This window comes from Syzygium oleosum, unplaced genomic scaffold, assembly GCF_021117445.2.
Source record: "Syzygium oleosum isolate NSW1041296 unplaced genomic scaffold, Sole_v2.1 Sole_v2.03, whole genome shotgun sequence".
NCBI lineage: Eukaryota > Viridiplantae > Streptophyta > Magnoliopsida > Myrtales > Myrtaceae > Syzygium > Syzygium oleosum.
In genome coordinates, this window is record NW_026607487.1 from 460,784 (window position 1) to 488,132 (window position 27,349).

The 27,349-nt window shown below is 38.6% G+C and overlaps 1 protein-coding gene and 1 pseudogene across 1 annotated transcript in view; one reads left to right on the plus strand and one right to left on the minus strand.

Moving 5' to 3' along the window:
- LOC115668989 (disease resistance protein RPV1-like) overlaps positions 1–27,349 on the plus strand; it is a 92,473-nt gene that overhangs the window by 49,722 nt on the left and 15,402 nt on the right. The gene's annotated exons all lie outside the window — the stretch shown is intronic.
- Positions 1,727–14,899, minus strand: LOC115663255 (flap endonuclease 1-like; annotated as a pseudogene).

A 27,349-nucleotide genomic window follows, 5' to 3' on the forward strand; every position in this document is an offset into this window, starting at 1 on the left:
TAATCAATCCTAAATCTAATGTACGTATGCCAATTCAATCTTAAACTTTTCAATTTTGCCAATTTAATCCTAAACCATTGCACAAAAATCTAATGTAGTTGTTCCAATCAAATTCATAGGAAATCGCTGACGTGACAGTTCAAACATTATCAGTCATATCAATGATTTTCGATGAAAATTGACCAAAATGATTACAATGATATTTCACGAAAAGGTTTAAGATTAAATTGCTAAAATTGAAAAGTTTAAAACTGTATTGACATCCGTACAATAGGTCTAAGACTGATTTGACAATTTCCCCTATTTCAACATATTATTTGGAATTACAACCTCAAGAATTTCTTCGATTGATAAGCGTGTTAATCTTCTTTACCCAAGGCTTCTAGCCGAGACGATATAATTCTGAACTTAGGAGTATGAACCTATGTGCATAGGGAAGGATTTAGAATTGAATAAAAATCAAATTTTTGCTCCAACCCAAACAAAAACAGAAGATTGATACCCGATCTTCGTCGTCTCCATTCAGAATCATCATTGAATACCCCATGCATAGACTCGTGATCAGTAGAAATCCTCAATTCGAGAACCGGCATGAGAAGATTGCACCATTTCAAAGGCTCGGGTGAAGATTTCGTCACTTGATCTCAAGCACCAGATTACTAGGCATCGAATACTGATTTTCAGGTAGCGTAGATGCTGACATGGTCTTGTGGACTAGAGGAACATTGGACGTCTTATAGATTTTGTTGACATCCTCTTCTCGTTTTTTTTTATACTACGGAACTCCACATTGCGTTTGGGAACTAAGCCATCCTTTTGTTAGGCAATGCACCTGTGAATGATTCAAGTGATCCATATACTTACTTCATACTTGTTTGTAATAGCGTTCTTGACAAAAAAAAACAAATATTTTAGAATCGATTGAAGTGGGTACTATTGAGTTTGTAGTAGGAATGACATAACACAGTTAGATGAGTAAAGAATTGCACTTAGTTAAAAAGAGGACACTTTACAATTTGATGTTGCATTATATAAATGCAAAAGAGAGGTTGGCCATTGTTCTGTAAATTTCTCAGACAGTTTATAGGGTTGTTAGACTCACCATCTTTTAGCTCCATGTGGGGAGGCAGACAACTCTCGACGGTTGTTTGAGATTCTTCAAACCCAGGACCATGGTTGGCACTTTAATGCTGCTAAGAAAACGGGGCTGGAAATTTACAGAGACTTGTGGAGAGACTGCCACAGACTTGAACACCAGATTTGGGGATTGAAGTCTGCACTTGCTTCCCTGTCATCCAGTGCAATTATGGTAGGCAATCAGGCTGAAACTCTTAACAGATCTGTACAAGCACACAGGTGCTTTTTTTGTCTAATTGAGTTCATGAATAGGGTGATGCAACACCATTAGCGCATCAGTAAAGTAATATGAGAATAATTGGGCATAAGCAGGTGGGGCATGGCAACATACTACCATAGACTTACAAAACTATTACCAAAAGTTTAAAATGATCACAAAGATCTAAAAAATTGTCCATCGCTAGGGCGATCAATGGCTTACGAAGTAAGTAAAAGGGAGTACTATTCATCCATAAAAAGTAGCATTTGAAGATATCTCTACACTAGAGCAATGTGTGATGTTACTCCTTTGCACACATTTAAAAAAGAAAATATTCCAGATGCTCTGTTCTCAAAGATATCAAGGTGACATACCTTCCTCTTAGCAGGTACAGATAGGTGCTTAGTTGGCTTAGGGAAGGAATCTAATCCGTAGAAAATAAATTAACGGAATCATAGGATGTAAAAAATTGCATTTTTGAAGTCCCTTTTAATTATTCAAGCTTTAGTTACCGGCCTTGTGATGACTTATCCTTAGCTGCTTTAATATTTTCTATTGCCTGGTACACATAGTAAAACAACAATGAAAACATGTATGCTGTCTCCTTAATAGGAAAAGAAGCAGACTTGCGCGAGTAGGCAACTGACCAACACATTACAGAACATAGAAGCCATACCTTCATCACTCTGTGAATGTTGAACCCATTCTCATTCACAAGAAAGGAAATTAAGCCCTTGCAAGGGGAAGACACAATCAGTTGGAAAACAATTCAAGAATTCAAAAACTGAAATGTTGCAAGTAAATCCCAACATGGAGATGGCCCACCTCCTCGCTTGGAGCAGTCCATTTTATCTCAGGTAATTCTTCAGTAGAAACTATTGGTTCCCTGAAAAGCAGTTGAACCTCTCTATAGGGCCAATTATCTGGTATCTGATACCTGTTCAATAAACAAGCAAAAATTTCCTCAAGTAAAGAAAAAATGAATAAAGTGTTTCAAGTAATGCAATGAACCTGTGTGTGTTAAGGATAGAGATACAATACGATTTTGTTCAAGTAAGAGTAAAGGAACAAATAAAGCAGACAACAGAATAGATAAAAATTACATAGTAAATCAACATACGAAGTAGCATGGTTGATACACTGATTGGCAGCCCAAATCTACTGGTGGGACATGATCTTTCAGTTTCAATTTGTTGATCGAATATTTCACGCCAGTTGAGTTCGAGACATAATTTAAGTCAAGAAATCCAGTAGCCAAGACTATTGCAGTGAGAAACTTTGCTGCCTTATTTTGCTTACAAGTCAGGGGACAAGATAAGAGAATAAGAAGCACCTTTGCTTGTTTATGTTTCCTAGTATATTTTCTATGGAACCATGTTGACAGATGAGCTTCAGAGCGGTCAGCCCTCCAATACCTGATAAATTCATTCCAGAGACAAGCCACAGAGACAAGCCACAGAAATTATCAAGCCAAAACATATAAGAGGGCAGAATGATGGACGATAGCATAAAACAGATGAAGAAAACACTGCAATAATATCACGTCTACCTCAAATGCTTTCACAATAATCACATCCAAGAGAATGCACAGGTCAATGAATTGATCCATATCCAAATCCATCTCCTCCAAGATCTAAAAGTCATGAAAGTGAGAAAAAAGTTCGAGCATTTCGAATAAATAAACTTTTCTAAGTACCTTTGAAATTTCAAATTCCAAGACTGGAACTTTTTTTGAGCTGGGATCCATCAAATGGCGAAGAAATATAGGAGCTCCAAAAGTAAGGGAATCCATATCCTCAGAAGCAACTGCAAAAACCTGAAAAATAGAATTACAGCTAAAGAATCATTCACGATTGCAATTAGAGAAAATTGGAAAAAGATAACTTAGTGAAGAACGTACCAAATGTAAATAAGTACTTAGAAGAAGACAGTAGACAAGTGACCATGATTATGTGTGAGAGAATAAGGAAATCAAATCATGGAAATAAAATGGTCATTTACATAGAGTTAAAAGACTGGTTATCATGGGGGAAACAATGAACATTCTAAATCAGAAGACTATAAATAGGAAGATACGTGCCTTACCAGCTTTGCAAAGTGCAGCACATTGTGCCTCTACTTCTGAAGGGGCCTAACATACATAAACTGAATCTGGTATCTAACATTTTTGTTAGGAATAAAGAAGAATGAACTTCTCAGACAGAATAGTAACCTCAACTACTGGGACACCCATAAGTCTTTGTAGTTTTTTGCAATCTTCATTGTCACGCCCCGAACCCCATCGAGCTCGCAACATCCCGCTCCGGTCCAATTATTGCGACGTCCCAGGAACATCGCCGACCCAATCCCAAACATCAGAAACACATGCGGAAGCGAATATAAAACCCCTGACTATAAAGACGACGACGGGTAGCTCAACCAGACAGTCAAATAACAACAACATTCATTTATATACAATGCCAAAGCATTATACATACAAACATCATATTATACACGAGCTTAGCAAACAAGCATTCACAACCACCGACATAACAAAAAGGATCAGGTGGCTTGGTTAACCTAGCTTCACTATAGGACGACCTATTCCGTGCAACCCCTAAAATACCCTAGGGAAACCTACTGGTCGCCCTCTTTCCAATCTGCTCCTGAGGATCACCTGCAGCTCCACTGGGCACCGTGGGCGGCTCTTCAAACTCCAAAAAGAGGAGGCGGACCTCCTAGGTTTGCGACTGGGGGTCTGAAAGTGGTGGTTATACAACCATGAGACGGATCTCAATAAGTGTACAACCCCAAACCCCACGTAGGCACTCACGTACCTCCAAACGAAAACAAGCATAGCATCCGACAATCAATCAAGCTAACAAATCACACGCGACCCTACCTAGAACCCATCATGCATGTTCCTGCACGTTAGACAACAACACAGCCGACAGACCACAGCAAAACATCGCAGCCGCGTGCGTGCCTCGATTATAAAGCAAAACCTACGAGGGCATGTCCCATACCATGCCTAACAGATTTTACCCCATAATCGAGCACTACATCACGCGATACAAACACACTCGCACACCAACCAACTCACACCATGCGTCACTTTCTCAAACCTTACTCATCAAGCCATAATCCCACTCATTCTCAACTTTTCCACCACTACCGCGCCCGCGTAAAACGCATCAGGCCAACGGTCTTCTGACCTCGTCAGGCATCGTCACCCCGTCGGGCCGGGCATCGTCACCTCGTCAGGGACGGCATCGTCCCGCGTAAACGAACACGCCTCAGGACGGAATCCTACACTCAACTTTCCTTCTACCGCGCCGCGTAAACGCATCAGGCCAACGGTCTTCTGACCTCGTCAGGCATCGTCACCCCGTCAGGCCGGGCATCGTCACCTCGTCAGGGACGGCATCGTCCCGCGTAAACGAACACGCCTCAGGACGGACTCACTCCGCGTAAACAAACACGCCTCAGGGTATCACTTTTCCAACCAATCCTACATTCTCGTTCCTTCGTTCCACACATTCCACACGTACCACACGGCCACACATACACACGGCCATACAAAATCCCACGCCACGCATGCCTTGCGCCAACATACATTACCATCACACAATCACGCCACACGGCCACACATACTTGGCACGCGGTCACACACAATTTCTCGCTCATAAAAATGAACATCCATAGAATCAGGGTAAATCTGGACAGTCTACACAGTGACCGAAATCCCATCAAAATAAATAGTAAACGAACTCCAAAAATTCTAAATTTTGGATATGTCATAAAAAACATCTTGATAAACATTTCTTATGAAGAACACGAAATTCGGTTCAATCTGCAACCATTCCTTTTTGTCCCTCGAAATCAGACCAAAATCAGTTCGCTCTAACAGACTGTTTTGTCCTCAAAATACATTTATTTCAACATCCAAATCACCTTAAAAAGCTTTGAAATTTTTATATGTCATATAAAAGAGAGTCGTCAACAACTTTCGTGAAGGAAGTTTATTGAAAATGGATCTGGAAAATTTTATAAAAATTCGGCAAGACAAGAAGGTCGGGATGAACAGTGTTCCGGGCGGTTTCAATACGGTCTGAAAATGGGTTTTCGTACGATCCAAATGGTCTCCAAAAATTCCAAATTTAAAATATATTATACTTCAAGATGTTGGGAGCAACTTTTATGAAGAAAATTTCCTTAAATTCGGCCCCCAAAATTCTCCACAAAAATAGCAAACCGGACGGGTACAGTAGTCACAAATCCGAAAATCACACCAAATCTCACGGATTCAAACCGTAATCGTTCCATATCATCACGGCCCTATCCGAACCTCCCAAACTTCATATTTCCACCCCTCAATTCAGTCCGCGACTACCGAACATCCAGCCTCACTCCAAGTCCCAAAACAACCACACAAATCGCCTAAACCGAGCTCTAAACACGTCCTACAATACCGAGGTCCTAGGGAGAGTTTGGGGAAGTCACTTACCTAAGAAAAACGCGACAAACTGGCTGGACAAGGGGCTGGAACAGCCGGACCAGCAACAGCAGCAGCAGCGGCGAACGACGGCGGGCGGTGCTCCTCCGGCGGCGACGATCACGGCAAGGAAACGAGAGAGAGAGAGAATTTCGGGAGAGAGAGGGAGAAAACGGGAGAGGAGGGGCTGATCGTGGGGGAGAGGGGATGGCGGGAGGTGAGGTGAGAGAGAGTGAGGAGAGAGAAAGGCAAGGTTTGACTAAATGGTCAAATTTTCCTTTAATGACCAAATTGCCCTTCTCTTCAATGGCTTGGATTAAATCTAGACAAATAATTGAGGGGCAATTTTGTCCAACTTAATCTGAATTATTGGGCTGATGGTTATCCATAAAATATCCCCAAAATAAATCTCCAAAATTCGGAATACCCCAAATTAGGCTTAGGGGCAAAATGGTCATTTTTCCGGTCCCGGGTCGAAATTCCATTTTTCGCCCGTACTAACCCCAAATGTGTGTGGCCACTCAAAAATGGCATCGGCCACGCAAAATAATCTCATATGGTCTCGAAAATCGACGTCGGAGTCCAGAGGGGCAAAATCGTAATTTTTTCGGTCCCGAACCGAAATCCATTTTTTTGCATAAATGGATGGCCCCAAGGTTGGCCAAGCCAAAAACGTCATCGGCCGCTTAAAATTGTCGCTTTCAAAATTCTCGATTCCCGGGCCCGAATTCCAAGAAATGACTAGAATCGAGCAATCGCGACTTTAGCTTATCTCTGGCTAACGGGTGGCTCATTAGGATTACGCGCTCTCGACCCGTGACTGACACTAAGTCAAATCACATTTAAGTTTACTCGTACCAAGGCGACCTCGATTGTCATGTAATTGTGAAGGTCTGTCGCTAGTTCCCTTCGGACACGATCAATCAATTAGATCGGTCTCGGTTGGCTCAAAACATTCCCTCATCAATCTTTATGGTCGAAGGTCAAACCAAGGTCGAGTTCTTTGGTCGTGCGAACTCAGTCCCGTCATGGCCTTACCCCTAAGGTTAGCATCCCGTGAATGCGCATTTCCGGGTGAGATCTCACTATAAGTGCATTGGCCAAAATATTCATTTCTTAAATCCCGGAAAAAGGATCGAAAATTCAGACTGTTACATTCATTGTGCTGTTGTGTCACCTACAATGGTATCAAAGCCATGTACCACAAACACACACACATCTAGTTAGCTACATAGATAGGTTTTTCTGTAAAACAGAGACAACATCAAACTTCTCATTGGATAGAACGAAAATATCGCATTGTAAGGAAGTGATCGAAACAAAGACAAACCTTCACAGTTCTCTTGCTGAATTTCTCTGTCTTCCTTGTTCTGAGACTGCAGGCAATAAATACAAAGCTCACTAAGTCTTCTTGTACTCTGTGTTTCTGCATGCTATGTGTGTGCGTGAGAGAGAGAGAGAGAGAGAGAGAGCGTTTATACCGCAGTGGCTACTGCCAAGTCCTCAGAGGCATCTGCCCTTTTCAAAAAACTGCTCAGAGACTAATTTAAGGTAACTAAACGTGTTCATATATAATTTAAAAACAACGAGAAAATAGAAGGCTACATAATAATAATAAAGTACCGTTTTGCAAGCTCTTGCTTCTTCAAATCTGGAGGCTTACCATCAAATACGTAGCTATCGTAACAAGAGTAAAGCATAATTCAGAGAAGGATGAACTTCATTCTTCTTAGCATTCTATCCCAATAAAAACAGAGGAGGTAAAGAAAAAGACTTACACTGGCTGTATCCCCGCTTCCAACAGCCCCATCATCCGGTAAAACATGCCTTGCAGATGACTACATGGGAAAACAAATCACAAAGCATCATCACTTCCCAAGCACAAAGATCACATGGCAAGTACAAAATAATGTGACACTCGTCGATCTCATATACATGAAACCCGAGTCCAAGTAATAACATCTGAAGCATCAAAACAGAAATTTGAGCAAAGTGGATTATCATTTCCATGGAGTATTCCGATGCCAGTAGTAGTACCTGGTGACTTGACCAGCGTCATTGGTGAGCATCTGAGTCCCCTTCCCCCCAACCACAACCTGATCCACCAATCAAAGACCAAAAAAAACCACCAACACTCAAAATCCAAATCCCTGCCGACCCCGAAACGCACAATCAATCACAAGCATCAACTCATAAAAAGCAAAGCACTTAACGAGGAACTGATAGATGCTCATGCTGGCATCGACGGCGATCCTCCGGCCGAAGTAGCTCTCCAGCTTCTGCTCCCTCATCGCCTCAGGGGCATTGTCCGCCAGTAGCTTCGTCAGCCCCTATCGAAATCAACGGACGATTCAATTAACAATCATATGGACGATTCTAGGGTTCGATCTCTCCCGCCTTCCCGCCTAATTTGGAGAACAGCGCGCGTGGGGGTGGAGAGCGTGGGAGTCACGCGCCAGGTGTCGCGAGTGTTTATTTTTTATTTTTGTTAGTACCAATGATAAACTTTTGGACATAAAACTTAAAAATTATCAGCGAAGCTAAATTTTTTCTCATGAATTTTTTTTTATGCTCCACCTTTTGTGCTTTATCGTGCTACGATTCATGCGACGAAGTATCTTAAGTTTGAGCTTGAAATCCCTCTCAAGGTTTTCCTAAAAATGATTATTTTTATGGCCGTGACAAATTGGTCAATAGAAAATATATTCATTATCCACAACATTTTATGTCTAAATATTTTGGTTGACGATGAAGATATATTTCATTTATTTATTTTTGTAACCGATTCATGAAATCAATTTTCGAAGAAAGTTTTTCAAATTGTTGATTTTCCGTGATACAAATGCTCACGTGTAAAAACTTATTAAACTAGTAGTTGGCTAAACATAGAAGAGGAATAATAATGATTCTAAATTCAAAATTAATCATGGCACAAATTTTAGAGTCGTTATTTATATAATAAATTATGTTGCTAATCACGTGTCTTAGAAATAATTCTGTATTTGTTAATATAGAGCTTCATTAAATTTTTATTGAAAACGATAATGATTTAAACTTGAGATGTCCATATACGAATTGACCACGTATTAACAATAACATATTTGTCATTTTTTGTGTTGGAAGATCACTAATATTTGAGATAGGAAATCAATGTATGTTTTTTATAAAAAGAAAAAATATCAATTAAAATGACGTTGATCCAAAACTAGGCATTGAATCTCAATGGGGAAATCGTCCAATCAGTCCTAACCCTGTTGTACGACTGTCGAATCAGTCCTGAAATTTCAAATTTGCTAAATTAGTCCTAAACATTTACTCAAAATTCCAATGTAGTCATTCTAGCCAATTTTCGTTCGAAATCGGTGATGTTGCGTTATGCCACGTAGGATGCCCGATCAATGACTAGACTGTCAAAATTGACTGAAATGACTACATTGGAATTTCTAATAAATGTTTTAAGACAAAATTGATAAAATTAAAAAGTTTAGGACCAAATCGATATTCGTATAATAGGTTTAAGACTGATTGGGCAATTTTCCTGAATCTCAACCATCCACAATCATCATAATGTCCACAAACCAACTGTTCATCATCGTAGTGAGCTTCATTTTTCATTATATTAATTATTTAACCAAGACATAATAGCCGAAATAATTTACCGAATGACTGTATCCGAATAACTTCTTTATTCAAATAACATATATCAGCAAGTAAATCCAATTTACTGATAGAACTTTATATTTTGAGTAATGTATATTGTTCTATAAAGTCAAGATGGTCTTTTACTCTTTGATCCTTTTGAATTCTATATTCATATCGGCGATTGCATCTATGGAATTACAATTTTCTTTTCTTTTCTTTTCAAAATATCTTCAATTAGTTATTTTGTAAGTATTTTAATGGACAAATGCATATACTTATAATTATTTCATCTCAAGCGTACTTCATATAAAATTTGAATCATTTTTATCTCATGAACATTCATTACCCAAAAAAGTTCAAATCTTGAAACATTGTCCTTTTTACACGTCTGTGTTCTTTGTATAGTTTCTCATATTTTGTAAACAATTTCTTTCTACTAATTAACAATTGAAATATTTTATAGTTGGCGATTTTGCAAAATCTTTTAAACGAAAATAAGTTGCAAACACGCAGGGCATGTGCATTCTTACTAGTGCTATAGATACTAAGATGGCAATCCTTACCAAATGACACGGCAATATATGTGGCACTGTCTCGTTAATGAGTCTCAAGACAGCAACCCCTATAAACTAAATATGAAGTGAATTCAGTGTCTCGTCCGAAACATCAATCTACTATAGCTAAACTATATCAAAGGTACTCACTACAATCTCTAAACTATATGTATGCTAACTAAATGAAACTAAACTAAATCAGTGTTCAAACTTAACGACCTAATCAAGGTCTCTGTTTCTAACCACTTTCCAATTTTTTATTTTTTTTATTTTTTAATTAATTTTAAATTCTTTTCTTGTTTTCTATTTTCCTCATGCACCCGATGAAAGTCCGTACGATCAGTTTTTGAATTTTCTAGTTTCCTCGCATTGATGGGCGCCCGCGATGGAGCTTCAAGCCAGAGCAAACCACTTCAAGCTCACACGGCCAAAAAGCAAGGGAGAACAGAGCACGCAGCCGGTGCCGGAATGGCAAGGAATGAGCGACGATTCTCCGGCAACCAAAGACAACACAGATAGGAGTCGAGAAAACGAGGGATTCGCTCAAAACCGAGAGGATTTCCTTCGTATAGTGAGCGTCCGGCTCTCCCTTTTCCGTGACCTCTCTCTGTCTCTAGTGCTCTCGGGTGATAAGTCTTAAAACTCCGGCGATCGACGATGATGGAAAGCAAGCAACACAAGAGATCACGTCCAGAAAAATTGCCAATTTCAGTGTAGTCAGATCAGCCCGAAAAGAAAGCTTTGCTTCCGTCGCTCCTGCCACAACTCACGCGCGCGTTCCCATCCCCTCTTCCTTTCGTGGGATCTGATTCTTGTGGGCCTGTTTCCGTAAGGGCCCCTCTTCTGGGCCTTTTATATTCCAGATTGGATTTTTCCATTTGAGTGGGCCAGCGGATTGACTAGGCTCCGAAATCAATGGACCTGAGTGAGTGATGTGAATTGAACTTGATAGATGGATTAAGAACCTAATGGGTTTAGGTTAGAAAGTATTGGGCTTAATTAAAGCTTTATTATTATTGTAATTCATAAAAGTGAAATTGAGTCATAACACCTACAAAAAGCGTAATCAAATACTAAAACTTATCAAATTGATGCAATCAAGTCATTTCGTTTATTTTATTCAACTTGGCTAACGGAAAATACAGACATGGCTTTCTATTATTATTTTATCTATCCTACGTGGCGACGGCATGGTTAAAACATGAAATATAATGCTAAAGAGACATCGTTTTGGTCAAAATCTGATTTTTTAATAAAATTCTATTTAAATTATAGTAAAAAATAAGAAATTTTTTAAAAACAATTAAAAAGATAGAAGGAAAAAAAGAAGGAAGAAGCAGGTGAGCCGCCCCACCATTGCTGGGAAGGGCTGAGGCCCGGTGACCCTTGTTGACCTTTTGTATCGAGGACGATAGTAACACAATCTTTCCAACGTGCCATAAAAAGCTAACCTTTTTACCCACGGAACAAAACTGACACCCCATTACAAATTCCATCCAGCATCTTTGTTAAATCGCCAAGGATACCCTACATAGTGAGCCACGTCAACCAACACAAAATCTTAGTGTATAATATGTGTTACCAAATTTCTAGCATTTTGTACCCAAAAAAAAAACCGTATGTGGTCATGATTAATGTGGTTCATTGAGCATGTTAGCATAATGAGCTGTGTAGGATGACGCGTGGCGATTTAAGGCTGGAATAGATAGAATTCGCAACAGTTTTTATATTTATCCTATGAGTGAAAGGTTGAGCTTTTTCTCTTGGGAAGTTTGAAAAGTTGCATTATTTTCATCCCGCATGCAAAGAGTTAGGTTCAAAAGGCAGTGGGTTTTTTTTTTGTTTGGCTGTATACTTACTACTACACAAGGAGTGAATTGTGAATGTGTTTCGATGGTTTTGCGTTATTTTGGCTTTAAAGCCTCTCCCTGCTTTGGACGAACACTTCTCTCTCTCTCTCTCTCTCCCTGCTGTGGGTTGAGCTCTGCCTTACAGAAAACATGGGCTTGGGCCTTCTCACTCAAAGTCGCTGGCGAGTGCATGAGAAACAAATGCGCCGACGCCAGCGAACGAAACCTTCAGATTCCGATTAGCAAAGATGTTGATTGATCCTGAACCTGTCAGTACTTGACAAGGAAGGACAACATGGAGGAAGCACATGGCGTGGGACCTAAGTAGGGAAAAACAAATCTCACTATATCCGAAGGTGTACAAATGTTGCGTTAAATAATGTACCTCATAAATTCATAAATCTTTTTGGAAATAGATCAGAGTACACCGAATTTTTTTTTAAGATTTAATTTATTATTCATGATGACTTAAAGAGCGGATGAAATGCTTCTTGGGAAGTATCGAATTCCTTGAATTGAGATCAATAAAAGATCGAATTCGTTTTCAATAGCTTTAGCTTTGATTAACAAGACTTTTGTTTTACTAATCGAAAGTCCAAAAGTATTGTTGCAAAATTTTGAAATCAGATTTTTGATTTTGTAGCGCATATGCATCTCATTAAGGAATCTGAATAGTTTTTGTTTTTGCGGGTAATGAGTAGTTGGTAGTAAGCTCTTAATATTTCGAAGGAGAGCACCGAATTCAAGTTTTTGGCTTTATGTTAGTATAAATAGAGAATATTTAGCACTTCAATTAAACTTTTTTCAACCATAGAAATTTAAGAACTCTAAATTCCACAAATTGTGCAAAAGCTAATTCCTTATTTATATAGTACCGTTTATAGCATAATTAATCTTTTGGATTACTATGATTCTAAAAAGTACTTTTATTACAAACATATTGAGTTTATCTTTATATTTTGAGATCATGAATTTTGAATTTACTTCTAATTTTTTGTTACAAGATTGAATTATGCTTCCATTAAAAGTCTGGCGAGTGTTGGTCCACAATCGCACCAATAATGCTAGCTCGTCAACCACGTGCTCGTAGTCGTCATCTTCTAGCGGTGGAAATTTCAATGCACAGAAGAAAACCCAAGGCGATACCCGCCCCGAAGAAGAAAACATCTCAGGAAATTTCGATGCAGAAGCAATGAAAAGAAATAAAACCAAACATAAAAGGACAAAGTGCTGCCGGCAAGATTTTAGCCAAAAGATTCCCCTCAAGGAAAACAAGCGTGAGGATGCATTTCGGTGGCAACAAATTACTCATTATTGGTCCTTCCTGTTTCGCCATTTCTGTTCTAGTACTATAAAGAAATTCTTTTCATAGTTAGATTTACGAAAAAATGGTCATGTCGGTCCTATACTACTATTACTATCTTCACTTTTGCTCATACTACAGTTCATCGCCCCTTTAAGAAAAAAGAGGAAAATGGACCTGAACAATGCTCGGACATTGGCACAACCCGTTATTGCTCATGAGCTTGGCCTGGCACAACCCCTCACTGTGAGGAGCCGTGCCGAGTCGGGCCCAAGAGGGTCGATCCGTGCTGTGCCTGGACTGGCACGCCAAGTTACCATTTAGGGTAGGGGTTTGTTAATATACATGTTAGGAAAAGCAAAATGCCAAAGTTCAAATCTTTTACAAACTTTGGCCATTCAAAGCCAAACCCTCAAAAGGTCATTCATGAGAATGGCGAGTCAAATTCAGATTTTGACGGAGAAAGGGAATTGTCATGTGCAATTGCCGAACTGATAAGTTATGGTCTTGGTAGAGTACAAATAATATGTGATGTGAAGTAGTGCAATAGAAATTAAACGAAGAAAAGAAGAAAATGTTCTAGAATTTGGAGTAGAATCAAGGGTGCGTTCGTTTCACGAAAAATGAATGATTTGGAAAACATTTTCCGAAAAATGATTGCTTATATCTTTTGAAAAATTTAGTCAATCGAAAATATTTTCATCATCAATAGAGATCTTTACCTAACTATTTTCATGGGCGATGAAAAAATTTTCCTTTTATTTATTTTTCTAAACAATATAAACGATCATTTTTCGGAAAATGTTTTTGAAATCACTTATTTTTCGTGAAATAAACGCATCCTAAGAATATCAATTCTTTTTTTTTTTGGCGAGAAAGAATGTTCACTATTGTCTTCGATGCAATATCTCCAAGTACCAAAAACTTATGTTTTTAGTTTAAGTATATATAATCAGAAATAGAGAAAAATAACTGAGCTTATATTATCAAATTGAGTAAATAAAGGTATCATTCTCAAAGCGTCCTGGAACGGACGAGAGACCGTGAAGAGCACTGCAAGGACGTGGAGGCGGAGCCAAACTATCTGTCTTCTGGTGCGGATTAGGCTTACAAAGACCATATTGAAGCTGAAGGCACGCTCAAGTAACGCCAAAACTTTGCGGTGTGGAACAGCAATGTCCTCACTCTCGATGACTTCATCCGCAGTGGAAAGTAATTACTTCCTACATTGCCTCCATTTTGCTAACAAAACTGTTTTTGAGTTGTTTTGGATTTTGGTCCTTGAGTGGCTAGTGTTCTTATCTTAGTTATGTTTTCCATGGTCTCAAAGGTCTCAAGGGTTCGGCTCCATAAGGTTCTTTCTCAGAGCTTTAATAATATGGCCTGGCCTCTTCAGACTAAAAAAAGGGCAAGTACGATCCGTTGGAATCTATTCCTCTTTTCTTATGCAAGAAGAATTATGTATCAAGTTCAAAAGAATAATACAAAAAAAAAGTCAGAAGATGGACTATATAAGATGACTTTTGTGTAAGAATAGTGGTGTGATTTCTCTAATTCACTCATTTGCAATAATAACTCGTACTAGATTCTAACTTTGCTTTCAAAATTGGCTTTAGAATTGGCCGTCTCTGTCAAACAGCTTTGGAATGTACAGAGATGAACAGACACCGGTTTTGCAATCATATGGAGTGGAAATGATGGGATTGAAGAAGACGGAGGTGGAACTACCTTGATGCCCATTTCCGGAGAGAGAAGAGGATTGCAGTGGAAATTGAATTCTAGGGTTCCAGCTCTTCCGCCTTCCCGCCTAATTTGGAGACCAGCGCGTGCGTGGGTGGAGCGTGTGGGAGTCACGTGCCATGTGTCGCGAGTGGTTTTCATCAATTGCCGTAGTATGATAATAATAATATTTAAAAGAATTTGGTCTTGCATACCAAATTGTAGTCCCTTTCCAAATGAATGAATTATGGGGGTGAGAATCGACTTTTTCACAGTGAACTTCAAGGTTAAATATTTAAATTTGCTTTTGAAATTCACAAATGAAGAAAAGAGTGAGAAGTGGCTTTTTGATATTGAATAAATACATAAAATTGATACAAAAAGTTGAATTTTTACTGCCTAACAACGCTAACTAAATTAATCGAACTAAATTCCCAAGCATACCACGTCATCATTTTACTATTCACCATCCAATCATTTTAGTACTTATAGATTCAACCAAGTACAAGGAAATTTACTTTCCAACTATTTGAAAACAAGTAAAGTTGATCTCGAGATTTATCTTTTAATGAAACCTCCAGTCCTTGAACTTTTGTGTAAATGTATCTATGTCATATCTAATCGAACAATTGATTCAATTAAATCCCTAAATTTGTTTGATGTGCGCCGCAATTCCTTATCTTTTAATTGATTATGTTCCTAAACTATTTTAAAATGCTCAATATCATCTTCATTTTAGTTATTACAAGGATGGAATACGTGTAGTGTCACTTTCTTGACTTTTGCTCCTAAAGTCGATTTGATTCCTCACACCTAAATTTTCGTTTGAAGACTTCTCATTCATTTGATAAGAAAACTAGGATCAAATTCGACAGAGTTTGATTCTAAACAAAAATATTGAACTTGCACGGTCTTGCATTTGCAGCTTTTACTTTATTTCTTCTCATTTAGATGTTAGGGACATTTAAATTCAGGCATAAAGCATTCACATTGACCAAAGTATGGATCCGGCTACGAGTTTCTTTGGTATTGGCCCGATAGATGGGCCCACTATGTGAAATGAGTCATGAACTCACTTGAGGTTACAAAACCGAGCTAGCGCGAGCCCGGCCCTAAGCTAATCAAACTCGCCCCCTTGAAGGGAAAGGAATAAGGGAAATTCCATTTGGTCAACACCCATTTTCGAAGCCAATTCCAATCTGAACACATATAAGATGGAAGGAAGGCCTTCTTGCTCAGCTGCACGCGTTGAAATTGGAAGAAAAGGCAAGGGAGAGTCAAAAGAAGGGAAGGGGGGGTGGTGCAGTTTCCATCTTGACCGAAGGGAGCAATCCCGGCATTCAGGGACCGGAATTCACGGCCAAAAAGAAAAGAGAGAAAAAGTAGAACAGAGGAGGCAGATTGTCGTGGAGCAGGTGAAAAGAAAATAACAGGAACAGATAGAGAGAGAGCACTGTCGGGGCATGCGTGAGGAAGCGACGGAGATCAAAAGATGCAATTTCACCGTAAGTTCGTTGAGTTTACTTTCGTAGCATCTGACATTCCCTCAAAGTTCACTTTTCCTTTGCACTTTAATTTCCAAGAATTTTACTCCTCAGACTTAAATTTCTCCATCATTTCATTTCAAACCCAAAAACCAAATCAAGTTCAGCACTGTTTTTGAAGATGAACGACTTTGGTTCACGTTAGAACCAAAGTAAGAAAAAAAACCATTTTATCTTGAAGAAAAGGTTGTGTAAAGGTGACCAGCATGGGGACTTTGCAAGTGGCCACCCTCTCTGGAGGAAACTCACTTTCCAACTGTTCTCATGAATACTCGCATATTTGATGGACAAGAATCACTTGGCATATGACTGTCATTTCTAGAATTAGCATCTACTCGTAAATCGCTTTTGCTCTTTGGCATATCTTTCAAATGTGAGAAATGGACAAGAATTTCCTAGACAATTTCCTAACCGCGTGCCATTGTTTATTTGACTCTTCTTTGTTTTCACATTCATCCATCAAATCCAAGGACCTAACCATACTGCAGAAGATGAAGACCACGGTTTTCTCATTTTCACACACACAACAACCAAAGATATTTGCAATCAATTTTTCTTGCTACAAACCAAATTAAAACGCCATCTTTAAATTTCCCTATTCTAGTTTTAAAAATTCGAGATGTTTGACATTAAATCAAGACCTGATTTCAAACTTTAAAAAATCGAAAAAGAGAAAAAGCCTAAAATTAAAGTAAAAAGCCGTATATCTGACAAAATTACTAGCCGAAAACCTCCCTTTAAATTAACACCTAATATTTATTTTATGTACTTTGGACTATGACCTTCTAACAGTAATATCGGATTAAAAACATTAATTTATGAAACAATGCTACAACTTGTTAGATATATTTGTAGTGCACATCATTCACAAATTACCAAATCTTTCCAAAATATCGCGTGTATGTTATATATGGTCAGATTATGTGTAGAATCATGATATCATATATCTACTATATATTAGTTTAGGTTCTTTATAAATGATCGCAATTACTTGTATAATGCATTTCACTAATTTACAGAAGGCCTTTAGTTTATTTGTCTCTCGCTAACATAACCCTTCAATCGAAACTCACCACCAACCACTTAGATAGTCTCCTCCACGATCCACTACGAAAGACTTTGAACCCTAGAATCACGTTGTTGAGTTGACGTCAACTGCGACTCAACTCCACCATGGACAAAAACCTCACGTGCCAGGATGAGACAACTCGTCCCAATCTTTTCCTTCATCAGACAAGTAATTGTTCTCCGAGTTGAACACTAGAAACCACGGACTTCACCTAGTCATGTGTTATAGTCTTCTTTTGCTTCGTGCCACTATTCGGTCTTGCTCTATGCTCCAGAATATGACGTCAGCATCAAGGAACTACCAAATCATTAATGCCATTCACACCTCCAGATCATCACAACATCATCGCTATTAGAGCTGGAAATTTATGTTCATGTATCATAATTGGGTTTTGTAATCGTGTCAAGCAATTTTTCCAAATGCGGACCTGTCAAAAAACTGGTTCAGGTTGGTTTGTGAGTCAACCAGTAGAACCACCCATTGAACCACCGGATCGATAAAGAAGGAAAATCTACAATGAAATTCACGATATATATATTAAATATGCCAATTAGCACCAAAAAGATCGCTCATGTGTCTAGATGCATGGTGAGTGTAAATGATATGTACGGAAGTTTCGTGAATGAAGTTGGTTATCTCTTGTTTAATTAACACTTAAAAAGAAACTAAGGGCAATCTTGCAAAAAAAAGGGGGGGGGGGGAGGCATTTACATTTCTTTCTATTTTCTTCACTTTTGGAAAAAAATAAAAATATGTCTGCTTAAGGGTAGTATGTCTCCACTGTTTAAAATCATTTCCATCCACTTCCTCTCTAATTTAGACGGCCAAATAAGGGAAAAAATACCTAGGTTATTATTTCTACCCATTTCCCTTCACTTCCCTCAAGCCAAACATATATTCCACGTGAATCGAATATATTACTTCATTGAAGACTGTTGAGCCTGTAAACACTTTATTTTTTACCGAGGTTTGACTAGATTTTGATCGAAAGTTAACCTTGTTAAGATTATGATCAAAGGGTACAATTGGGTTGTGCATTGTAAGAGCTTTCCAATGACACCTAATTTGTCCAAATCGGGCGACCAGGTCGCTGGATGTATTGTCGCAAGGGATGCTTGATCCTTTGGATGTTCACTTGTTTGGTTTCCCCGATATTGTTCTTAAAGGAAATGAGCTGCAACTAGTGTTCGAAGTGTGCTTGAAGATACTGTTCAAAGTTTGTTTGATCTGATCTTGAAGGCAACAGAGCCTTCAATGGTTCTGTTTGACATATATGATGACTGGCTGAAGAGTATATCATGATATACTTCTTTCTTTCGTTTCATTATAATTCTCAGTGTTCTTCATGTGAACAATGAATGCTGAAATGTTACTACTGCCTCATAAGATCAGTTGTTGCTATATCTCATGATATCTAAGTCTCTCATGGATGATTAGTGGATGAAGGTAAATTTCTTCGTTAGCTTGAAATTCTCCAATTTGATGATGCCATGCTCTACATAATATATGTGACAAATTTTGCCAGGTGAAATCTTTATTTTTATGTAAAATGTTATAATGATGACATATGACTACAGTTTGTACTGAAAACAATCTTTCACCCCTTTGTGTTAATGTCACTCATATTGTTTTCAGGATGGTATATGCTTGTAATTAATGAATGGTACTGTATGTTTTCTTATCGAATTTTTTCGTGCATTTTCTGTTGACCTTGCAATCTTTTGGCCGGTGAAAATAAACAATCCACTTTATTCTCTTCATAGGAATAAGGATGCCACAAGTGCCATAACTTTCGTACGGCACTTACTTGAGTGTCATAACTTTTTCTTTTTGATAACTTGAGTGCTATGATTTTCTAAAAAATGTGTACTTGAGTGCCATAACTTTCAATTGATTACTTAAGTGCCATAACTTTTAAAGAACGTTCACCCAAGTGTCGAAAATCTGATGTGGCATAGCACTTGTGTTGAAAGTGTTTTAAAAACTATGGCACTCAAGTGATCGATTAAAAAGTTACATGAGACTTAAGTGAACGCCGTACGAAAGTTATGGTACTCAAGTGATAAAAAAAAAAGCTATGGCACTTAATTAAGTGCTATGTGAAAGTTATGACACTTGCGGTGTCCTTTTTCTCTCTTCATGTGCTTGATGGTTTGCTTTTGTTTATTGCACAGCAGAGCCTATGATTTTTAACCCCGTTTCAAAAGCTTAAGCTTTGGTGGTACTAAGAAGATAGGTGGGAATGAATTTGTTCCATTTTGGGCCATTGATGTCTCATCTCAGTCGATGGATGAAAGAAGGAAGAATCAAAGAGCCAATGTACCATAGATATTCCATTTATCTTAATATTGCTCTAGAATATACACTTGGAGAGCACCAAGGTGCCTTTGATTTGTGTGGTTTCCATCTTATAATTACAAGTTCGATCCCTAGAGGAAGCACGGGAGAAGAAAATGGATCTTGGCTATGTTGATGTATATTCCAAGTAACAAATGCATAGTATACTTGCGGGTTTACATTTATGGATGGTGGCTTGTATTGGCTGGCTCACTGTGTTCGATTTATAGAAAAAATATAATTATAAAACAATAACATTACCACGTATGCTATCAGATCCATATGTGCTATTTAGAGTCAATAGATAAATTGAAGAGCCTGACCATATGAGCTATTTAGAGTCAATAGATAAATTGAAGAGCCTGACGTATACCGACTTAACGCAGCATTGTCGGACATACCGAGTCCCATGTAAAACACAAGTTTTAGTACAATTACTATATTGTGATTAATTTTCTCCATCACCTCACTAATAAATTAATTTTATACAATGTTTTCAAGATAAATAATGGTCTCTCGTCTCGCAATGTAACTAAGCAAGCAAGATGATGGAAGACTTTGACTTGCTTTCAATCGCTGGAGTCTTCCTTGCATGTTCCCTTTTCTTTTGAGTAGGTTTTGTCAGCTTTTGCCATATCACTTTCTTTGCAACTAAGCAAGTGAGATGGTGGAAGACTTTGTAGTTCGGCTAAGTTCGTATACTAGAATTGAAATCAAACGCTAAGAAAACTAACCTGAAAGCAGTACAACCAAATAAGCAGAATGTTGATCCGAGCCCAACGAAATAACGTCGTGTCCTTAAGATGAATTTGGCCCCTCAATCAGTACCCGAGGATATTGGACAGTCGTCTCCCAGGATAGAATGGATCTCGTTCCTCCGAAGCGGTACGTGTTCGGAGGACTCCTACGAACTCAATTTCGCAGAATAATCGCACAAAATGATAATTAGGAAGCGAAAAATGTCTAGAGTGCGTTGGGAAAATGTCTCGCGAGAACGTAAAATGCCACGAAGTGTCACTTCCGAACTAAACCGTTCGGATATATGTATATGGCGAAAATTGAAGAGTTGCGAGTAACGAAAGCTCGCCGGCGGTTCCCGTTCGATTCATGAACAGTAGCGAAGGTTCACTTGAACCGGTTCGGTTCGTGAACAGTCGCGAAGGGCTTCGGTTTTCGTTCGGGCGAACCGAACCTCACGAACAAACATGTTTGTTTGTCCAAAAAATAAAATAAAAAAATGATAATAATAAATAAATCAATTCTAAACAACGTGTCTGTTCGGAAAAATAAAAAACCGGAGCCGAACGGACAGCGGCGGCGGCGCGCGCACGGGGGGGACTGACCTAGCTTGGCGTAGGTCCTCTCTCTTCCACAAAAGTGGGGTACCTCTTGAGGCCCAAACCCATTTGAGAGGCTCCTCAAAATAAACCCTCTCCCATCACCTCTTCTATCCTATGTGGGACACTTTCATCCACACACTTTTCATTCAATTCTATGGGATTTGGATGCCAAAATCCCAACAATCCCCCACATGAATGAAAAGTTCTATCAAGACTCTTCGTGTATGCATGAGATGCAACGTGCGATTATTCCATGAGAAAACGTTGCATCAGGATAAGTAGTCTGAGACTTTGAACTTTCTTTAGTGAAACCTATCGGACTTACTCGGTCAATCAATAGACTTGATGTCTTTGAACTGTCGACCTTTGGTGTAAGCCTACACAATAGAAATCACACAACTATTTCTCGAACAAAATTGGTTCTCACTGTTGTGTTCGTTTTGGCCATGAACACCGCCTGGTCTCATGAGTGTTTTAGAGAATTCGGCCTTTTTCAATTCTCATAGAAGCGGCTCTCACTTCACACTCATATAGGTGATTTCTGAACATATAGTATATCACATACTCAATTCAGAATCATTAAAAACTTTTGCTTAACCTTCACATATTAGTATTGTCTTTATCCGGGAATGAGTAAAAAATTTGACAGTACTTTACACTGTCTTCATAACTTAGTTGTCCCTTTGAACCTAGATCTTGGGATCTCCAGTCAATTAGGTAGGGTTTCCGCTATGATGACTTATTTATAGGCCTTAAACCCATTCCCCTTGATGTTTTCGCAACCATCTCTCTAGTTAGGCCTTTTGTCAATGGATCCACAACATTATCTTTTGACTTCACATAATCAATGGTGATAATTCCACTAGAAAGAAGTTGTCTTACTGTGTCATGTCTTCGACGTATGTGTCGAGACTTACCGTTATACATGACATTCCTTGCCCTTCCTATTGCCACTTGACTGTCACAATGTATACATATAGCGGGCACTGGTTTAGGCCAATTAGGAATATCTTCTATGAAATTTCGAAGCCACTCTGCTTCTTCACCGGCTTTATCCAAAGCAATAAATTCTGATTCCATAGTGGATCTAGCAATACAAGTTTGTTTGGATGATTTTCAAGACACTGCCGCCCCATCAAGTGTGAATACATATCCACTTGTCGATTTTGTGTCTTTAGTGCCGGTTATCCAATTTGCATCACAGTATCCTTCAAGTACCGTCGGATATTCTATGTAATGCAAAGCATAATCTTGAGTATGCTTTAAGTAGCCCAATAAACGTTTCATGGCTTTCCAATGATTTTCATTTGGACTAACTGTAAATCGACTTAGCTTGCTCACAGCGCAAGCTATGTCCGGCCTAGTATAGTTTATTACATACATTAGACTGCCTAGTATACTGGCATACTCATTTTGAGCTTTGCTTTCACCAGTATTCTTTGAAAGATGTAAATTAACATCTATCGGAGTCTTTACTGGTATAATATCTAGATTCTTGCACTTTCCAAGAATCGTCTCAATATAATGGGATTGTGATAGAGCTAATCCTCCATATGTCTTATAGATTTTAATTCCTAAAATAACATCTGCAATCCCCATATCTTTCATATCAAATTTACTTGTGAGCATGCGTTTGGTTGCCTTAACAACCTCACTATCGCTGCCCATTATAAGCATGTCGTCTACATATAAGCATAAAATGGCAAAACCATTATGAGTGTTCTTAACATATACACATTGGTCGAATTTAGCATGTCATTGTTTTGGTGCTTGTTTCAATCCATAAAGTGACTTGATAAGTCAACATACTTTCTTCTCTTGTCCTGGAACAACGAACCCTTCGGGTTGTTCCAAATATATTTCTTCTTCCAAATCCCCGTTTAAGAAGGCCGTTTTAACATCCATTTGATGGATTTCAAGCTTATACACCGCTGCTATGGCAATTAGTATCTTATAGATGTAATTCTAGTAACAGGTGAATAAGTATCAAAATAATCAAGACCTTCTCGTTGTTTGTATCCTTTTACTACGAGCCTAGCCTTATATTTATCAATAGCACCATCCGCTTTCATTTTCCTCTTGAAAATCCACTTACATTGTAGTGGTTTATTACCAGGAGGAAGGTCAACCAATTCCCATGTATGGTTTGATAAGATGGATTCAACTTCACTATTGATAGATTCTTTCCCGAACGGGGCTTCTGGCGAAGTCACAGCTTCTTTGAATGTCCGAGGCTCATTCTCTAACAAATACATTAAGAAATCAGGTCCAAAAGACGTGGAAGTCCTTTGTCTTTTACTACGTCTAGGTTCATCCTCCATTGGATCACTTCTAGATATAGTATCTCGAGGCCTCTTATTATTATCAATTGGCTCATATACTATGTTATACGGAAATATATTTTCAAAGAACGAAGCGTCCCTTGATTCAATGATCGTATTAACATGTATATCTGGGATCTCTGACTTGTGAACAAGAAAACGATATGCATTGATATTATGAGCATATCCGATAAAAACACAGTCAATAGTCTTTGGTCCTATCTTAACCTTTTTAGGCTTAGGTACCACAACCTTAGCTAAACACCCCCACACTTTGAGATAATTTAAGTTAGGCATTCTGCCTTTCCATTTCTCATAGGGAGTTTGTTGTGTTTTTCTGAGGGGCACTCTATTTAAAATAAAATTCGCCGTCAAAACAGCTTCCCCCCACAAATTCTGTGGTAAATCGGAACTATTCAACAATGCATTCATTGTTTCCTTTAAAGATCGGTTTTTCCTTTCCGCCACTCCATTAGATTGTGGCGTATAAGGAGCAGTCATTTGGTGAACGATACCAAACTCGGTACAAATTTCCTCAAAAGGAAATTCATATTCACCTCCTCTGTCACTCCTTATTTTCTTAATTTTCTTATTCAACTGAGTTTCAACTTCGGACTTATAAGTTCTAAAAGCATTCACAGCCTCATCTTTGCTACTAAGCAAATAAACATAACAATACCTCGAGTAGTCATCTATAAATGTGATAAAATACTTATTACCACCTCTTGACGGTATTGATTTCATATCACATATATCTGTGTGTATTAAATCTAAAGGTTCTGAGACTCTATTGTCTACAGAATGAAAAGGAATCTTAGAAAATTTAGATTCAACACACACTTGGCATTTCTCACTTGAACAATCGAATTTTGGCAATAACCCCATGTTCGTTAATTTCTTTATCGACTTATAGTTAACGTGTCCTAATCTAGTATGCCATAAATTAGGAGACTCAAGCACATAAGCAGAAACAACTTTATTCATAACATCATTGGGTACAACAGTCATTACATTCAACTTGAAAAGACCATCACTAAGGTAACCCTTTCCTACATACATCTCATTCTTGGAGAGTACAAACTTATCGGATACAAAAATCAACTTGAAGCCATTCTTGCTAAGAAGAGATCCGGACACTAAATTCTTGCGTATGTCTGGCACATGTAGCACATTGTTTAGTGTCACAATCTTTCCGGATGTCATCTTTAGAGCAATCTTTCCGACCCCTTCAACCTTAGAGGTTGATGAATTACCCATATAAAGTTTTTCATCACCCCCCACAGTTGTGTAGGTCGAGAACATCGATCTGTTTGCACAGATATGACGAGTTGCTCCAGTATCAATCCATCACTCTTTGGGGTTTCCCACCATATTACATTCTGATATCATAGCAGTCAGATTGATATCGTCAACACCATTGGAAATCTCTTCCACCACATTAGCCCGAGTTTTCTGTCTTTTCTTGGCTCTGCAGTCTTTGGCTCGATGTTCAGACTTGCCACAGTTGAAGCACTTGCCAACGAACTTCTTCAGGCCTTGGTTGAATCCCTCTCCAGACTTGCTAGGCATTTTCCTCTTCTTGTTGGATTTCGATCCTTCTTCAACAACATTGGCCTTTGAAACCTCTAGGTTCTTCCCAACTTTCTTCTCGGAGAGCCTATTGTCTTCCTCAATCCTCAACCGAACAATCAAGTCTTCAAGTGACAACTCCTTTCTCTTGTGTTTGAGATAATTTTTGAAATCTCTTCAGGATGGTGGCAGTTTTTCAATGAAGGCAGCCACTTGAAATGTCTCACTTAGAGTCATTCCTTCAGCATGAATATCATGCATAATCACTTGAAGCTCTTGAACCTGACTTAAGACGGTCTTTGAATCAACCATCTTGAAGTCCAGAAATTTACCGACAATGAATTTCTTCAATCCGACATCTTCGGTTTTATATTTCTTGTCCAGACTATCCCATAACTCCTTAGCCGTTTTCAGTGGACTATAGACGTTATAGAGAGTATTTTCCAGACCGTTGAGGACATAGTTGCGACACAGGAAGTCAGAATGATTCCATGCATCCACAGCAGCCAACCTTTCTTTATTTGTCTCTCCAACGTCCAATTTAGGACCATCCTCATTGAGGAATCTAGCCAAGTTCAAGGTCGTGAGATAGAACAACATCTTTTGTTGCCATATCTTGAAATCCGTACCATTGAACTTTTCTGGCTTTTCTCCGTGATTTGGAATAGGGTTGACCGGAGTCGAAGTCGAAGCCATTTCTGAAATATAAAAACAGAACATACTCACGAACAGAATCGGAAATATATGACTACGAACAGAATCGTTTGTTTATGAACAGAATTGAAAATTTTTTATATGAACGAAAACGAAAAATTTGTTCACGAACAGAATTGAAAATTTTAATAAGGACAGAATGAATGAATAGAATGTGCGAATAGAATGTACAAACAGAACGCACGAACAGAATCGTATTCCTATACGACTATGACAAGGAACATACGAACTATACAGAATACTTGTATTAACTGAGAAGCATACGAATAGAACCGAAGGAAATTCGTCTTAAGATTGTAGTTCGGCTAAGTTCGTATACTAGAATTGAAATCAAATGCTAAGAAAACTAACCTGAAAGCAGTACAACCAAATAAGCAGAATGTTGATCTGAGCCCAACGAAATAACATCATGTCCTTAAGACGAATTTGGCCCCTCAATCAGTACCCGAGAATATTGGACAATCGTCTCCCAGGATAGAACGGATCTCGTTCCTCCGAAGCGGTACGTATTCGGAGGACTCCTACGAATGCAATTTCGCAGAATAATCGCACAAAACGATAATTAGGAAGCGAAAAATGTCTAGAGTGCGTTGGGAAAATGTCTCGCGGGAACGTAAAATGCCACGAAGTGTCACTTCCGAACTAAACCGTTCGGATATATGTATATGGCGAAAATTGAAGAGTTGCGAGTAATGAAAGCTCGCCGGCGGTTCCCGTTCAATTCGTGAACAGTAGCGAAGGTTCACTTGAACCGGTTTGGTTCGTGAATAGTTGCGAAGGGCTTCGGTTTTCGTTCGGGCGAACCGAACCTCACGAACAGACATGTTTGTTTGTCCAAAAAAAATAAAAAAATGATAATAATAAATAAATCAATTCTAAACAACGTGTCTGTTCGGAAAAATAAAAAACCGGAGCTGGACAGACGGCGGCGGCGGCGCGCGCGCGGGGGGACCGACCTAGCTTGGCGTAGATTCTCTCTCTTCCACAAAAGTGAGGTACCCCTTGGGGCCCAAACCCATTTGAGAGGCTCCTCAAAATAAACCCTTTCCCATCACCTCTTCTATTCTATGTGAGACACTTTCATCCACACACTTTTCATTCAATTCTATGAGATTTGGATGCCAAAATCCCAACAGACTTTTGACTTGCTTTCCCATGCCAAAGTCTCTTTCTTTCATTCTTTCAATCGAGTAGGTTTTGTAGGCTTTTGCCTTTTCCCCTTCTTTAGTCGGACGAAAAGAATAGGAAAATGCAACGAAGCAAGCAAGAAAGTAGAAGACGTTGACTTGGGACTTGTGTGCTGTCCAGACAATTAACCAATCAGGATTAATTTAAACTTGATAATTCGCCGCCTCCTCTCATTACCTTCTTTTAAAATTTTAATTTAAAATTTGAGATAAGTGAGTTGCAATTTTAAGACTTGGAATAAAATATATCAAACGATTATATCATAATTAATAATATAATTCGTATTGGGAACTTTGCAAATCAATCCATTTTGTAATTCGAAAACATACTGTTTGTGGCAATCTACATTCACTCCATTACAAAAATTGATTATCTAAGTCAAGCTGTTT